Here is a 19,049-nt window from a genome sequence, read left to right on the forward strand (position 1 = left end):
CACACTTCTTTTCTTCTTCTTTTTTTTTTTTGTAAACTTACAAATCTGCTTCAAAATGATTCCAAGAACTAAGGGGAGGAGAAGTATGTGGAGATATTAATGAAACAAGATTTTGTGCAGGTGTGCGCGTGGGTGTAGTGTGTATGGGTATTTGCCTAAGTAGAACTTTGTTATTCTATTACAACTTGCTTGCTATCTTAATACATCACACTGGAGCACAGCAGCAGGACCAACCTCTATCACCTGCCTTTGTCCTGTACTTCCCCTGCCTGAACCTGTATGCATGCAAAATATACTGTTTCCCAACAATTCTTTCTTTGTGGTCTTTTGTAAATATCATGACAAACATATTTATTATGCATATTCCTAGGCTTCAGTCCCCTTTCAATTTTGTTACAAGTCTCAGAAGCATAGCATAGCCATATTAAAATCAAATATACCCATTTTACTACTAATTAGCTGTGTGAACTAAAGCAAATTACTTAAATCTCTCCTAACCCTTAGTTTTCCCATTTGTTAAACATGGTTTGCAATATTATCTAATTCAAAGACCCATTTAAAGAATTAAATAATTTCATATACATAACGCTTTTGGAATAATACCTGGTATACCATATATAGTAAATACAAGCTATTACTAATTATTCCTTTAATAATTATAAAAATAATTCTATAATAATTACTTTTATCATTATTATTATTCTCCTTTGGGTAAGACCTTCATTCTCTGCAATATCAATATCATAACATAATATCACTACTAGAATACTCATATTTATGTTTTTGACACAGGAATGAGAGAACTATTTCCTGATGTCTAAGTTTAATGTAATCTTGCAGCAAATCTTACCTAAGCTTCTAGTGTAATTTTTTTCACCCCCCTTGGACCAAGCATCTGCTTTTTTATTCTTAAGTTTTAACCTGTCATATTCATTTCTATAAATAGCTTCATAGTTTTTGAATTTGAAAAATGTTATGCTTCTTAAAGTCAATAAGCAAATTTTAGACTTCTTTCTCTAGACTTTAATGTCCAATACTTAAACCAGTTGTTCTGCTTGAGGAGTTTTTACTTGTTGTTCTTTGTATTGGGATTAGATTCAGGGGTGCTCTATCACAAAGATATATCCCCAACACTTTCCCCACCCCCCAAAATAGGGTCTTATTAAATTGCCTCCTGTCTCAGTTGCTGGAGTCACTGATTATAGTCATGCATCATCACACCTGGCTTGAGAAATTGTTGTTGTTATTGTTGTTTTTTAAATTCCATTGACTAGATTTTCTGAGGAATCTCCATACTGCTTTCCAGAGTGATTGCACCAACTTGCAGTTCCACCAGCAGTGTAGGAGTGTACCTTTCCCCCTACATCCTCATCAAAACTTATTGTTGCTTGTATTCCTAATAATTGCCATTCTGACTGAAGTGAGATGAAATCTTAGAGTAATTTTGATTTGCTTTTCTCTAATTGCTAAAGATTTGAACATTTTTTTCATATATTTGTTGATGGATTGCATTTCTTCTTCTGTAAAGTGTCTGTTTAGTTCCATAGCCCATTTGTTGATTGGATTATTTAGTTTTTTTTGGTGTTAAGCTTTCAGAAAACTTGGAATGGAATCACCATTTCACCCAGCTATCCCACTCCTCAGTCTATGCCCAAAGGACTTAAAATCAGCATACTACAGTGATACAGCCACATCAATGTTTATAGTAGCTCAATTCACAATAGCTAAACTATGGAAGCAACTTAGATGCCCTTCAACTGATGAATGGAAAAAGAAAATACAGTATATCTACACAATGGAATATTACTCATCCTTAAAGAAGAATGAAATTATGGCATTTGTAGGTAAATGGGTGAAGCTAGAGAATATCATGCTAAGTGAAATAAGCCAATCCCAAAAGACAAAGGCCAAATGTTTTTTCTAAGCTGATGCTGGTTCATATAATAGCGGGAGGAGAGCTAGGGAAGAATGGATGAACTTTGGATTGGGCAGAGGAATCTGAGGAGAGGGGAGGGGATATGGGGATAGGATGGTGAAATGAGACAGACATTATGACCCTATATACACGTATGATTGGTGACCAGTGTGACTCTGTATCATGTAGAGCTAGAGGAATGAGAAGTTGTGTTCCATTTGTGTGCAATGTGTCAAAATGCATTCTGATGTCATGTATAACTAATTAGAACAAAAATAAATAAATTCCATTGTCTAGGATATATCTCGAATAAATTAAATCAGAATCAAATTTTCTGGGAATGAGAATTGAATATTAATATTTATTTAGAGACTCCAAGGTAATTCCAATATGCAACCAAGTTGGGAATGCTGCTTTAAACCCTAGTTATCTCCCTTTCTTAATTAATGAAGAGGACATGCATGAGGATCTAATTTAATGGATAAGATTTTACATTGGCAACCATCAATCTAGTGTATTCTTTCTCCCTCTCCCTCCCACTCTCTCTCTCTCATGCCTTCCCTCTCATTTTTCTATGTAATTTGGGGCAAACTTATCTCTTCTGGATTTTTATTTCTAATCTATAAGACAATAAATCATAATCCTGCAGCACATAATCCAGGGCATTCTGACTAGACAAATGAGAGAAAGTACTTTAAAGTTTTAGAACAGGGCTGGGGATGTGGCTCAAGCGGTAGCGTGCTCGCCTGGCATACGTGTGGCCCGGGTTCGATCCTCAGCACCACATACAAAACGGAGATGTTGTGTCCGCCGATAACTAAAAAATAAATATTAAAAAAAAATTCTCTCAAAAAAAAAAAGTTTTAGAACAAAAGTATTTCAGAAATCCAAAGTAGAATTACCTTCTCTCTTTTTCTATCCCTGCTCCTCCACATATACATATACCACTCCTGTCTTTTCTGAAGAACTCTGCTTTAAGAAGTTAAACTTTTTTTCTGCAGTAAATGATTGGTGGGTCTATTAAACAGTCAAAGCTTTGATGTTTTAGAGAATTTCAACACTGTACTCATCACTACCTATTGGCCGTACTTTTTCTCCTCTTTTATATTATCACTTATAATTTTAGGAAGACAAAGATGAATGAATCTAAAGACAGGTGATATAAGATGTGCACTTTGGAAAAAATCTGAGATCAAATAAACTTTAAATAATGCTATATTTGTAACTGTGTGATCTACAATAGGACAAGCCTCTGGTCTTAATTTTCACCTTGGCTTCAACTGCCTTCTGCCCTATAATTCATGATGTTTTCCTCATCAGGATTATTTATCAATAGAAAGTTCTAGAAAAGATATAAGATAAAAAAGAAGAGTCCTTTCCTGAAATTGGCAAAGAAGTCATGAGGCCCCAGCTATGCCCCTGAGTCCATGGCATCCTGTGTGACCCTAACCAAAACAATACCTTTGTCAGAGGGTTGTATGTGAAACCTTAAGAAAAATATAAAAAGAAATAAAACTGTAAGGCATTATCATTATTTATTGATATCTCATGGGAGTATCCAAGAAACCAGAAAGAAACATACAAAAATTAATAGCTTTCCTGTGTACCAATAATAAATTTGCTGACAAAGATATCAGAAAAACAATCCCATTCATAACAGCCCAGAAAAGAGAATAAATCTAACCAAAGAGATGAAAGAACTTTACAATGAAAAATACAGAACATTGAAGAAATAAATTAAAGAAGACACAAGAAGATAGAAAGATGCCCCACGTTTATGGATAGACAGAATTAACATTGTTAAAGAAAAATACTATTACCAAAAGAAAAATACAAATTCAATGTAATCCCCATCAAAATACCAATGGTATTCTTCACAGAATTAGAACAACCAAAAAAAAAAAAATTAACTTGGAGAGTAAAAGACCCAAAACAACAAAAGCAATTCTAAAAGAAAAAAAGCAATGCCAAAGGCATCACAATACCTGACTTAAAATTATACTACAGAGCTATAGGAAAAAAAAACTGAATAGTAACAGCATAAAACTATCACAGAGACCAATGGTACAGAAGAGAAGGCACAGAGAAAAACTCACACAGATATATCATCTTTTCCTTGATAAAGATGCTAAAAATATATGTTGGAGAAAGGAGAGTCTTTTAACAAATGGTGCTGGAAAACTGGTTTTCCATATGTAGAATGACTCCGGATCCTTATCTATCACCTGCACAAAAATCAACTTAACACCTGCTCAGGAGGCTGAGGCAGGAGGATTGAGAGTTCAAAGATAGTCTCAGCAACTTAGCCAGGCACTAAGCAACTCAGCAAGACCCTGTCTCTAAAGGTCTAGGGACATGGCTCAGTGTCTAAGTGACCCTGGATTCAATCCTGGTACTTAAAAAAAAAAAAAATCAACTCAAAGTGTATCAAGATCTAGGATTTAGAATAGAAAGTATGCAACTTCTAGAAGAAAACATAGAGTCAACACTCCAGCAAATAGGCACAGGTAATGACTTTTTCAATAGAACCCCTAAAGCTCGGAAAATAATGCCCAAAGTTAATGAATGGGATGGCATCACATTAAAAAGCTTCTATACAACAAAAAAATTAAGAATATGAAGACAGAACCTACAGAATGGAAGAAAATCTTTGCTAGCTAATCTTCTGACAGAGGATTAATATCTAGAATATATAAAGAGCTCAAAAAAACTTTGTATCAAAAAATCAAATAATCCAACTAATAAATGGGCAAATAAATTAAACAGACACTTTTCAATAGAATATATAAATAGCCAACAAATAAATGATGAAATATTCAACATCATTAGCAATTAAAGAAATGCACATAAAACTACACTGAGATTTCATCTCATACCAGTCATAATGACAGTCATCAAATATAAAAGTAATAAATGCTAGAGAGGATATGAGAAAAGTGAACACTTTTACACTGTTGGTGGTATTGTAAATTAATACACACACTATGGAAATCAGTATGGAAGTTCCTCAAAAGATTAGGTGTGGACAACCAAATGACCCAGCTATATCACTATTTGGTATTTATCCTAAAGAATTAAAGTCATCATACTACAGTGATACATGCATACCCACAGTAGCACATTTCACAATAGCCAAACTATGGAACCAGCCTCGGTGTCCATTAATGGATGAATGGATAAAAATACGTGGCAAATATACACAATGGAGTTTTATTTAGCTTCAGAAAGAAATGAAGTTCTGGCGGAGCATGGTGTTGCACATCGTTAATCCCAGCTACTGGGGAGCCTGGGGCCTGTCTCTTATANATATATATATATATATATATATATAGATATATATATATACACACACACACACACATACACATACATACACAATGGAGTTTTATTTAGCTATAAAAAATTGAAATTGTGTAATTTGCAAGAAAATGGGTGGAACTTAAGACCATTATGTTAAGCAAAATAAGCCAAACTCAGAGGGTGAGAAGGCATATGTTTCCTCTCATACATGGAAAGTAGAGAGAAAAAAGAAAAAGGGGCAGGGATCTCATGAAAAGCAAAGGGTAATCAGTAGAAGAAAGGAATCTGGGGGCTGGGAGGCAAAGATGCAGGCGGGGAAATGCTGGGAAGTGATCTTGGTCAAATCATATTCTTACATTGTGTGCATGTATGAATATGTAACAACAAATCCCATCATTATATAGAACTATAATGCACCAATAAAAAATGTAGAAAGAGAAAAAATAATAAATAAATAACCCTAAAAAGGTGGATTCAACTTTACATTTTGGAGTAAAAGACTAAAAACATCTCAATCAAAAAAACAGCTCCAGGGCTGGGGATGTGGCTCAAGCGGTAGCGCACTCGCCTGGCATGCGTGCAGCCCGGGTTCGATCCTCAGCACCACATACAAACAAAGATGTTGTGTCCACCGAAAGCTACAAAATAAATATTTAAAAAATTCTCTCTCTCTCTCTCTCTAAAAAAAAAAAAGAAAAAAGAAAAAAAAAAGAACTCAAAAAGCTAAACACCAAAAAAACAAATAACCCAAATGGGCCAAGGACCTGAACAGACACTTCTCAGAAGAAGATATATAATCAATCAACAAATATATGAAAAAATGCTCAGCATCTCTAGCACTTAGAGCAATGCAAATCAAAACTACTCTAAGATATCATCTCACTCCAGTCAGAATGGCAGCTATCATGAAGAAAAACAACATAAGTGTCGGAGAGGATGTGGGGAAAAAGGTACACTCATACATTGTTGGTGGGACTGCAAATTGGTGCAACCGATATGGAAAGCAGTATAGAGATTCCTTGAAAATCTGGGAATGGAACCACCACTGGACTCAGCTATCCCTCTCCTGGGTCTATATCCAAAGGACTTAAAAACAGCATACTACAGGGACACAGCCACATCAATGTTTATAGCAGCACAATTCACAATAGCTAAAGTGTGGAGCCAACCCAGATGCCCTTCAGTGGATGAATGGATAAAAATACGTGGCAAATATACACAATGGAATTTTACTCCACAATAAAAGAGAATAAAATCATGGCATTTGCAGGTAAATGGATGGCATTGAAGAAAATAATGCTAAGTGAAGTTAGCCAATCCCAAAAAAACAAATGCTGAATGTTTTCTCTGATATAAGGAGGCTGACTCATAGTGGGGTAGGGAGGGGGAGCATGGGAGGAATAGATGAATTCCAGATAGGGCAGAGGGGTGGGAGGGAAAGGGAGGGGGCAAGGGATTAGCAAGGATGGTGGAATGTGATAGACATCATTATCCAAAGTACATGTATGAAGACACAAATTGGGTGTCAATATACTTTATATTAAACAGAGATAAAAAAAAAAATTGTGGTTTATATGTGTAATAAGAAGTGCAATGCATTTCACTGTTATTCTTTTTTTTTAATCAATAAAAAAGAAAAAGAAAAGAAACTGTGGCACAGAGAGCTTATACTTTGTTCCACATCACACCATTTTTAAGCAGTGAAGATGGGATTCTAAACCAAGTCATTTGGCACTTGAGTCCATGTCCTTAAAATTTGTACTATACTGAACTATCTCTCTAGAAGATCCTCAAAAGCACTTCTTTTTTTTTTTTTTTTGAAAAATTAGAATAACATTTAATATGATTTTGTTTATTAAGTGAGATATAATTCACATACCATAAAAGTCACCATTTTAAAGTATACAATTTAGTAGTCTTTATTATGTTCACAAAGGTATGCAACCATTACCACTACCTCATTTTAGGATATTTTCATCACCCCCCAAAAGATATTTCTACCTCCTACCCAGTAGCAGTCACTCTCTATTGTCGTTTCTTTTCTTTTCTAATTTTCTTTTTTTCCCCCCATACTGGGAATTGAACCCTGGGGTGTTTTGACATGGAGCATCATTTCCAAACCTATTTATTTATTTATTTATTTATTTATTTATCTGATTGATTTTGAGACAGGATCTCATTAAGTTGCTTAAGGCCTTGCTAAATTGCTGAGGCTAGCCTCAAACTTGCAATCCTTCTGCCCCAGGCTCCCCAGTAGCTGGGATTAACGATGTGCAACACCATGCTCCGCCAGAACTTCATTTCTTTCTGAAGCTAAATAATATTGTAATGTGTGAAAACATCAGATTTTGTTTTTCCATTTATCAGTTGATAGACACATGAATCGTTTTCACTTTTCACCACTAAGAGCAGTATTGCTATGAACATTTACATACAAGTTTTATGTGAATATAAATTCTCATTTCTATTTGGATTTATAATTCCACACAAAAGTGGAAGTACTGATGTGATAACTTTATATTTAAATTTGAGGAACTACCAGTTATTTTCCAGTGATTGAATCATTTCACATTTCTAACAGCAATTCATAATGGGTCTAGTTTCTCCACATCCTCAACACACTTTTTTTTTCTTATAGCCCCAGTGGATAGTGTAAAATGGTATCTCATTGTGGTTCTGATTTGCGTGTAGTCTGATGACTAATAATGCTGAGCATCTTTTCATGTGTTCATTGGCCATTTGTATATCTTCTTTGAGTAATGTCCATTCAAATCATTTGCTCATTTTTAAATCTTGCTACTTGTCTTTTTATTGTTGAGTTCTAAGTGACCTTCTCTACCCTTATTAGACATATTATTTGCTTTTTCTGTTTGTTTTGTGTTGCTGTTGTTGTTTCGTTTTGTTTTGTTTGTTTATTTTTCTGTACTGGGGACAAAATCCAGGTGTGTTTTACCACTGACCTACATCCCCATACCTTTTTATTTTTTATTTTAAGGCCGGGTTTCACTAAGTTACTTAGGGCCTCATTAGGTTGCTGAGACTGGCTTTGAGCTTTTAATCCTCCTGCCTCAGCCTCCCAACCACTGGGATTAGAGGTGTGTGCCACCATGCCCAGCTAGACATATTATTCACAATATTTTATTCCATTATGCATGTGGTCTTCTCACTTTTGATAATATCCTTCAAAGTTTTGACAATTTTGTCTTGGGTTGCTTGGGCTTTTGATGTCGTATCTAAAACATCAATATCATGAAGATTTATACCTATGTTTTCTTCTAAGAACTTTATAGTTTTAGTTGTTACATTCAAGTCTTCAATCCCTTTTGTATTAATTTTTGCATAGGGTATGAGGAACAGATTCAAATTCATTTTTTGCATGTAGATATCCAGCACAATTTGTTAAAAAGATTCTTCTTTCCCTAATGAGTTGCTTTTAACACCAAAACAATTAGTCATAAATGTTAAAGTTTACTTCAACCTCCTGCTTCCCTTCTATTGATCTATAGTCTTGTTTACTATAGCTATATATTAAGTTTTTAAGTCAATTAGTTTAAGTCCTCCACTTTTTCTTTTTGAAAATTGTTTGGGCTATTTTGAGTTCATATGAATTTTAGGATCAGCTTGACCATTTCTGAAAACAAAAACAAAACAGCTGGAGTTTTGAAGGAAATTATGCTGCATGTGTAGATCAATTTGAAGAATACTGTCATCTTAGGGGCTGGGGATGTGGCTCAAGTGGTAGTGCGCTTGCCTAGCATGCGTGAGGCACTGGGTTTGATTCTCAGCACCACATAAAAAAATAAAATAAAGATATTGTGTCCACCTAAAACTAAAAAATAAATATTAAAAAAAAAGAATACTGTCATCTTAACAATTTCAAGTCTTCCTTACCTAAGAACACAGGATGTTTTCCCTTTTATTTAAGCACCCTTTTAGTTTCTTTCAAGGAAGTGTTATAGTTTCCAGTATACAGGTCTCATGTAGTTGTGGTTGATGATAACACTGACAGTTCCATAGCCTCAAAAGGTTAAACCAGAATTTGTGTGTGATTTGATGAAACAGCAGAATGGTCTATGTCTCAATGAATCAGTCCCAGAATAATTTTGGCAATTATGACCTCCTAGAGACTGGCCAGAAATGCTATCTATTCAATTACCATGGTGTAATATTAGGGTGTTAGTGCTCTTTCTTCTAATGGAGTCTAAGGCACCATGATCTATAACTCTCTTGGTATCAGAACCCAGTTCATTTTTTCTGACAGTCCTAATATGATCCAAATTTCTCTGGTTGCCATGAATTGGTGGGACCAGAGAGGTGTCCAAAGTATTCACATCCACAACTTTCACCAACATGAATACCTCTATTTATCCCCCACAGAAACTAGTGTTTCCTAAGCAACCCAAAATATGTTTGATTAAAGTGTTAATAAAAGCTCACAAAGATGTGGGCCCCAATATTGATGCTAAACCTATACTTCATGTATGAAAATACACCAAATCTAGCATGGAGAATTCTACATCAGGGTTCAAAGAATTTCTTTTGGGGAGTAGTTTGCATAACACACTATCTAAATATCTATAAATCCATAACCTGTCAACATTTGTGGCCTTGCTGATACTATCAAATATGTTATCTAGTAGATAACCTAAGCTCCTACTTTTATTTTAAAGTTGGCCTGCTTTTATTTCCTAGTCATTATTAACTCAGTATATTTAAAATAATCCACTTTAATATTGGCCCAAGACAAGCAGCTTAAAGGGATAAGTGTGTTGCTAAAGAAGGGAGTGTGTGGATAATTATAAACCACAATTGGTTTATCTTTATGTCTTCCCCCCAACCCTACAAAATTGTAATATTCTTCAAAATTATCTTCATTTATTTGTAGTAGAAAATCATTCAGAATAACTCATGGATGTTTAGAAAATAAAATTTAAATGAAAAGGTGACTTGCCTGAATATAGAAAATAAATCAGAGATCTCATCAGGAGATGTGAGACTACCTGATTATGAACCTATCATTAGACTATCCTTAAGTATGGATCAGGGGTGAGGAAAAGAAAGACAAGGAAGTCAAGGTCACTTAGGGTCATGGGAGCTGTGTGGGCTTCAAGAATTAATTCAAACACATCAGCTCAACTCTCAGTGTCAGAAAGCCATTCCATCTATACAATGCAAATGTAACAACCACCTCATATTTTCTATGCCCTATAGTCATACCTCCTGCTAAAGAAACAAAGAAACAAGAAAAAAAAATAGTAACCCTGCTATCCATTTCTTAATATCCCTTCTAAAAGAAGATTTCACATTATGAAAAGCAGTATATGCTTCAAAAATGCCATAGAATTCTAAATATGCACAACAATAAGAGCCCTTTGGAGTGGGGTATGGAAGCACATGCCTGTAATCCCAGCAATGTGGGAGGCTGAGGCAGGAGGATTACAAATTGAAGACCAGCCTGAGCAACTTAGTGAGACCCTGTTTCAAAATAAAAAGTAAAAGGGGCTGGGGGTATAGCTCAATAGTAGAGGGCCCTTGGGTTCAACCCCTAGCACTAAAGGAAAAAAAAAAAAAGCCCTTTTAAACCAGACCAAAAAAAACCTAACCTCCCATTACTGAGGACACTGAGGCACAGTGCTTACATTCCAGAGAATGAGGAGGAAGATCCTAGTTCTTAGAGTTGATTAGCCCTTAAGCTAAGACTAGCATTCTGGGTTCTGAATCTCCACATGGTTCTCCTTCTGCTACAATTTCCCATTCATAAGGCTGACTGGATATTTAATCTTTTGTCTATTCAGCCAAATTTGTAGGGATGAGAATGAGAAGGAAGATCCTACTTCTTAGAGTTCATCATGTGCATATACTTTACCAGAGTCTTCTGCCTACTGGGACTTTGGGATATGCATGTGTCTGAAATTATTCTCTGAAAACCTCTGTCCCACATATTGAATGTATATCACGGTTGTGTTTTCATTGTTGGGGCTTTAAGAATACTCTAGTGAATACTCTGCTCCTCCAAGGTATGAGCCCCAAGGAAGGTTAAAGGGATCAGACATTGTGACCTGTGAGGCAAGATGCAGAGGCAGGAGGCAGAGCAGCCATATGACTTCAGACCAGACTGGATTTGTGGAATCTCACCGTGAATCTGATAAAAACAAGATAATCAAAACAGATTTTCAGTATTCCCTTTGCTCCCTTCCCATTAAACCACAAGCCAAGCATGCCATTTCAACTAGGACAAACAAATGTATTCCTGTTGTTTTAGCCAAAGGCAGCATAGGCTGAAGAAGACTCAGCACTTAGGTGAAGGTCAGCTGGGAGCTCTGCCTGACTGGGCCAAACCAGCCCAATGTGACTTAAGAAGGACTTTGGAAAAATGGATCTTAAGCCAATTTTGCTGATATAAACTAGGGGCAGCATTGATATACAATGGATGCTGATAGCTTTTGATTGTCTGAAAAATAGAAAAGTGCTTGAGACACTTCTCTAAACCCCAATTATTGTCTCTGGCAAATGTTTTTCAGTTTAGTTGGTAGTACAATATGAATATAATAATGTCTTCTGGGGTTATTCAGTATAACACCGTGTATTTATCCAACAATGCAGTAAATCATTCAACATCTGAGTGCATAGCTAAAGCTAATAACTTCAAAGCTTTTGCAGAAAGCACTTGATTTCAAATGTGAATATTATGCGTTTTGTTGTTGTTGTTCCGGTTTTGGTTTTCCCAAGTGGGCTGGACCCAAGAACACTCTACCACTGAGCTACATCCCCAACCCTTTTTATTTTTTATTTTGAGACAAGGTCTTACTAAGTTGCCCAGACTAGCTATGAACTTGGGAATCCTCTTGTCTCAGACTCCCAAGTCACTGAGATTACAGGTAAGTGACATCATGCCTGGCTTATATGTGTTTTATTGAGATTTTTCTACTTCTACTGTGTACACTTTAAACATTAGTTCCCTTAAACCTTTAGCATCTACTACTATGTGTTTGATATGGTTTGAATATGGTTTGTCCCCTATGAAATGCATCTTAAAATTTGATTCCCAATGTAATGATATTGAGTAGTGGTGGGAACTTTAAGAAGGGAGTAAAAAAATGCCTTTCTCACAGGAACAAATTAGCTAAGACAAACAGGTTATTGTAAAGAGAAGCTATCCCTCACTTTTTACCTTTTGCATATACCCACTTACCCTCCCAGAGCTCAAGGCTCTCACCAAATGCATCTATCTGATCTTGGACTTCCAACCTCCAGAACCATGGGATGAGAATGAGAAGGAAGATCCTACTTCTTAGAGTTCATCTTAGAGTTCATAAACAAATATTTTGTATAAATTACCCAGTCTCAGGTATTCCTTTAGAGCAACAGAAATAATACTAAATGTTCTTACCAGAATTCTAATTTAATCTAGAATTACATACATATAATAATTTGGATTTAGAACACAATTTTATAAATAGAACTATATTTCTATGTATTCTATTATCTGACAATTTGAAGAAACACGCTTAAATATGTAAGGTTTGGGGGGCCACTTAACATGGCTTAGAAAAATTAAAGAAGATTTCCTTTCCATTTTTAGCCTATAATTGTAGACACGAAAGTTTAAAATTACACATCTAAAAACTGAAATCACAGCCAGATGTGGTGGTACATGCCTGTAATCCCAGCTGATTGTGAGACTGAGGCAGAAGAATTTCAGGTTCGAAGGCAGACTCAGCAACTTAGGAAGGCTGTAAGCAACCTAGTGAGAGCCTGTCTCAAAATAAAAAAAAATATAAAGGGCTGGGGAAAATCTTCATCACGTTAGATTAGGCCCCTACTTCCTTAACAAGACACTTAAAGTGCAAGAAGTAAAATTAAGAATCAATAAATGGGATGGATTCAAACTAAAAAGCTTCTTCTCAGCAAAAGAGATAATCAGTGATGTGAAGAGAGAGCTGACAGAGTGGGAGAATATCTTTACCACATGCACACCAAATAGAGCACTAATTTCCAGAATATATAAAGAACTGAAAAAACTTAGCACTAAATAGGCTAAAGAAGTGAATAGACATTTTACAGAAGATAGACAATCAATCAACCAATATATGAAAAAATGTTCAACATCTCTAGTAATTAGAGAAACGCAAATCAAAACAACTCTAAGATTTCATCTCACACCAGTCAAAATGGCATTTATCAAGAATACAAGTAACAATATACGTTGGTGAGGATGTGGGGAAAAGGTACACTCATAAATTGCTGGTGGGACTGCAAATTGGTGCAACCACTTTGGAAAGCAGTATGAAGATTCTTCAGAAAACTTGGAATAGAACCAATATTTGACCAAGCTAGCCCACTCCTTGATCTATACCCAAAGGACTTAAAATCAGCATATTATAGTAACACAGTCACATCAGTGTTTATAGCAGCACAATTCACAATAGCTAAATTGTGGAAACAACCTGGATGCCCTTTAATAGATGAATGGATAAAAAAAACTGTGGTGTATATATATAATAGAATATTACTCAGCATTAAAAAAATAAAATATGGCATTTTCACATAAATGGATGGAGTTAGAGAATATCATGCTAAGCAAAAAGTAAGCCAATCCTCAAAAAAGCAAAGGCAGAATGTTTTCTCTAATTAGTGAATGCTGATCCATAATGGAGGTGGGGGATAGGAAGAATGGAGGAACTTTGGATTGGGCAAAGAGGAGGGTGGGAAGGGGAGGGGGCATAGGGTAGGAAAGATGCTAGAATGAGATGGACATCATTACCCTAGGTACATATATGATTGCATGAATGGTGTGACTCTACAACGTGTACAACCAGAGAAGTGAAATGTTGTGCTCTATTTGTGTACAATGAATTGAAACGCATTCTGCTGTCATGTATAACTAAGTAAAACAAATTTCTAAGATGTGTGTGTGGGGAGTTGCTGGGGATATGGTCAAGTGAGAAAACAGATCAAGTTTCAGGGGAGACAATGTTCAGAAGTTGGAATATAAAAGAGCCTAGTAGTAGCTAAGCAGAGTATGTACCAGGAAATTTTCCTGTTCCCTGCAGATTCCACCATACAAAGTGGCATAAGGTTTTTATACAATAAAGAATAAATGAAAGAAATGGAGAAAATAAAGAAAATGGTATTGACATCATGATATAGTTGGACTCTCTAGTGCCTAACTCAGCTGGCATTATAGGGAAGGAAACTGCTAGAGAAGTTTCTGAGCTGAGAGAGTAATAGGCTACTTCAGGGAATGAGATTATAAGTCAGGAAGTGGATAAGAACATCATTCATTCTTAGTTTTCCTTTGCTTAGCCAGAGGTAACTATCCTAAACTCTAACTCATCTCCCCATTATTATGAAATTCTGAGTTGTTAAATAATAGAATACTCCTTTTTTCAAAGCTGAAAGGATCCCTGGATATTTCACAGTACCTCTACCTTCATTTTCTAAGAGGAAAAAATTATAAAACAACCAAAGACCATTGAGCCAAAGCCTTGCTCTCTGGTCACAAATACAGTGCCAGAACTTAAAAACAGATTTCAGGCCCCTGGATTCAGGTCAGGATTCTATCCATTCAACACTGATGTCTGTGTAATTAGCAACTTTATTTTTGTGCAAATTCATTCACATTTACTTTCTTTATTTTTCTGATTAGAAACTGTCTAGGACATGATCTACTCATAAAAACATTTACTTCCCAATTTATTTATTCAATACTTAATACTAAATTTGCCTATTATCGTGTTTCTTTCCTACCAGACAGTAATTTTTTCTTTAGGTCCCTCATTAGTCATCTTCTTTAGGTTCTCCCATTAGCACAGTCCAGAAGTAGACACAGAGTAGTGGCCAGTTCTAAATTCAGATAGCATGTCAAGGAAACAAACCAGCTAAACCTACTCTGGTGAGGAGGACAAAATTGAAATATTAAAGTTAGAAGAAAAAGCATTAAACTTTCATGGGAAGAGTTTAGGGGCTTTGGCTATTTTTTTCATCACTGTATCCCCAGCACCTAAAATAGTGTCTGGCACATATCAGAATTCATATGTCTGTTGAATAAAAAAGTAAATTCACCTATAAAAGCATATACTTTATTAAGTTGGTATTTCTTGTATAACTTTAAAAAGGAATTATTCAGGGGCTGGGATTGTGGCTCAGTGGTAGAGCACTTGCCTTGATTATGTGAGGTGCTGGGTTCGATTTTCAGCACCACATATAAATAAAAAAATAAAGGTTCATCAACAACTAAAATGAATAAAATAAATATTTTTTTAAAAAAAGAATTATTCATCATTCTGTTCAAGGATAAAATGCTTAAGTGCTGTAAGTTTGAAGCAAATAAACAGAATGACGATCTGGAAAAAAAAGTAGCATTGGATCTAAAAGAAGTTTTTATAGTAAAATAACTTATAGAAATTAACTAGGCATAAAGGATTAAACTGCAATGCCAAATATAGAAAGAGCAGTTTTGAGCCAGGTGCAGTGGTGCACGCCTGAAATCCCAGCAGCTCTGGAAGATGAGGCAGGAGGCTCACAAGTTCAAAGCCAGCCTGAGCAAAAAGCGAGGTGCTAAGCAATTCAGCAAGACCCTGTCTCTAAATAAAATACAAAATAGGGCTGAGGATATGGCTCAGTGGTGAGTGCCCCTGAGTTCAATCCCTGGTATCCAAAAAACAACAACAAAACAAAACAACAACAACAACAAAAAACAGCTTTTAATATGCTACCCAGTGAGTATTAGGGTACCCTGCTTCTGTCTGATAAAGACACATTTTTCATTTTGTCTTTAGGGTGAGTGCTGTTTTTCTTCTTTTTAAAAGGGAGCAGCACAGCAGCAAGTAAAATACCAAACCCCACAGTAAAACCCAATGAAGGACAAACCTTCAGAGACAGGACAGGTACAACAGGCAGATTAATGCCACTCCCAAGATGTCTATGTCTTCATTTCTGGAACTGATGAAAGCATCAGTTTTTTTGGTTTTTGGTTTTTGTTTTTTCTCTCCGCATTGTTTTATTGGTGCATTATAGTTGTACATAAAGATGCAATTTATTGTTACATATTTATACATGCACACAATTTAACAATATAATTTGGCCAATATTGCTCCCCAGCACTCCCCCCACCACCTGCTCTTCTTCCTGCCCCCAAGGAAAGCATTTGTTTTTAATAGGCTTAAAATAACAAAAGAAAATTAAAGATATAGATGAAATTAATAAACTAACCTTAGCAGAGGAGGTTTTCTTGGATTATCCAGTTATTATCAAAGTAATTACAAGGACATTTATAAGTACAAGAGGAAGAAAAAACGGTCAGTGTGAAGGGATGTGAGAGTCAGCAGGCCATTCCTGGCTTTGAAGATGGAGGAAGGGAGGAGGAGCTAAAAAAAAAAAAAAGCCAGTAACCCTTGGACACCAGCAAGGCCAGCCAGGAAACTGGTTCTCCCTGGAGCCTCCAGAGTTCAATCTGGAGAACATAGACCTGCCTACCCTTGTCTGACCTCTGACCTCCATGACTATAAGGTAAAACAATTGTGTTGCTTTAAGCCACTACGTTTGTGGTAATTTGCTACAGCAACCATAGAAAAGGGATATACTCAACTTAAAACAAAAGTTGAGAAAGCTGCAGAATCATAACTGCCTATGGAAGCCCGGAGCACATGAGCAGCTTGGGAAGGTGGGGTAAGTGTCTGCAGAAGACAATCAAAGTAGTCTAACTACCTTTGAGCATGATGTACATACTTAAAGACCTACTCACTGTTATGGGTTGAATTGTGCCCCTCTCATTCCTATATTTAAGTTCTAACACCCAGGACCCCATAAATGTGACCTTATTTGAAGATAGGGTCTTTAAAAAGAAAATCAAGATAAAATGAGGTAAGTACGGTGGGTTCTAATCCCCTATGACAGATGTTCATACAAAAAGGGTAAATTCAGAGACAGACAACACTGGGGGAGAACACCGTAGAATATGAAGACAGCTTCTACAAACCAAAGAAAGGGGCCTGGAATAAAATCCCTTTGTGTATCCCTCAGAATCAACCAATCCTGCCAACACCTTAATTTTGAACTTCTAGCTTCCAAAAGTTGAAACATTAATTTCAGTTGTTCAAGCCACCTGGTTTTGTGGTCCTTTGCTACAGCAGTCCTAACAAACTCACACAGTAAGGGAGGTGCTGAAGAAAAGGTGTATGATTTTCACTGAAACAAACACTTCAGGATGCTTCATTGAAATACATGATCTCTCGCTGGCTCTGAGTGGAGATTCTCGTGGAGGGATGCCAACAAACTAGGTAGGCAGCAGAAAGCTGTGCTTGCTTGCAAGTGCTTTTCAGTTTGTGTGCTGCACAGTGTAAGAGCCTAACTGCTTTATTTCCACAACTATGGGTGGCTCTCTCTAGGTGGGGGGGAAGAAAGTGTGGTCTCAAATCTATGAAAGACTCAGATGGGGAGAGGATTCATTAGAGAAGGAAGTTAAAAATCACACAAATGAAAGAGAAACGAAGGAGACAAAATAGGAATGAGGTCGAGTAATTGGTAGGGAAAAAGAAAAAGAGGGAAAGACAGTTAAGAAGCAGATTTGGTTAAGGAGAACAGCAGCTCACACTGTACAGTTTATAAACATGGTTTCAGATATTATGTCATTTAATTTTTTTTCTTTTTTATAGAGAGAGAGAGAAGAGAGAATTTTAATATTTATTTTTTAGTTTTCGGGGGACACAACCTCTTTGTTTGTATGTGGTGCCGAGGATCCAACCTGGGCCGCACGCATGCCAGGCGAGCGCGCTACCGCTTGAGCCACATCCCCAGCCCTATTATGTCATTTAAATATCACCACTACCCTTTGGGGTCATTTCAGTATTATGTTTCACAGAGGAGGACGCTGAAGCCGAGGCACTCATCTGAACAACTGTGCAGTCCTCCGACAAGGAATTTCTGTACCCTCATCTTCCTCCTTCCTTCCATCTCCCACCTGTCTGGGAATAGAGAGAGACCTCTTGTCCCAGGGTTTACTTCCTGCTGCTCTCTTCACCAAAAGTGCTGACACAGGTTTAGTCTTATAAAAACACAGAAGCCAAAAGCCGAAAGATGCTTGTTCTGAAGAAATACAGGTTAATTCACCTGGGGATTATTTGTTCACATAAAACACAAACAGCCGATCACAACCATTCCACTCCCAGCTTCCTCCCCTGGTCTCTTTCCCAACCTCAAAGTCTACCCTTAGCTGCATCATTGCTGACCCCCTTCCTCCCTCAAACCCCCCAAAACCCGTTCGCTACCGTGTCCCTCCTCCGGTCGGTCCGGTTTCAGATGGAACTGGCCCAGTCAGGGGAGTGAAAAATGACCGGTTCAGGCTGAGCAAGGTGTGCCAGCCTCAAGGAAACGCTTTCCAGTTTCTCCTTCCCACCGTGGGGCGTGGCTGCCAGCAAAGGATGGAGCTGGGGCGGGCTCCCCACAAAGGGAAGTCTGAGGGCTCTGAGGTTTCCGACGCTCACCACACACCAACCAGCAGGAAACCTCTGGTGAAACTGTCACAGCTGGACTTGTTGCCGAGCTACCTACTCATTTCCTACTCCAGCGAATGTTACAGGGGCAGGTGCAATGGAGACGCCAGTTCAGGTGGAACCAGAGTCATGCTACAACACAACAGCGCCACCTCGCGTCCCAGCCCCTAGCAGCTGTTCTCGTAAGTGCAAGAAATTGTCAGGATTAGATCGTCAGCGCTCCCTTAGTCCCAGCCAGACCCCAAAGCTTTGCCAAGTGTTAGAAGAGTATTGACTATTGCCTCGACAATAGTAAGCTTGTAAGAAATAAGTGGAAATATAATTCAAAATATCTAGACTCC

At 37.0% G+C, this 19,049-nt stretch overlaps 1 protein-coding gene across 2 annotated transcripts in view; it reads right to left on the reverse strand.

Annotated features, from left to right (window-relative positions):
- Positions 1-18,769, reverse strand: part of Styk1 (serine/threonine/tyrosine kinase 1) — a 54,412-nt gene extending 35,643 nt beyond the window's left edge. For both annotated transcript variants that reach the window (XM_015489636.2, XM_048794981.1), the window contains exon 1: positions 18,484-18,769. The gene's annotated coding sequence lies outside the window, so the exon portion shown is untranslated. The remainder of the gene's footprint in view (positions 1-18,483) is intronic.
- Between the last annotated feature and the right edge of the window lie 280 nt (positions 18,770-19,049).

The sequence above is a fragment of the Marmota marmota genome, unplaced genomic scaffold (assembly GCF_001458135.2).
Source record: "Marmota marmota marmota unplaced genomic scaffold, marMar, whole genome shotgun sequence".
NCBI classification, from domain to species: domain Eukaryota; kingdom Metazoa; phylum Chordata; class Mammalia; order Rodentia; family Sciuridae; genus Marmota; species Marmota marmota.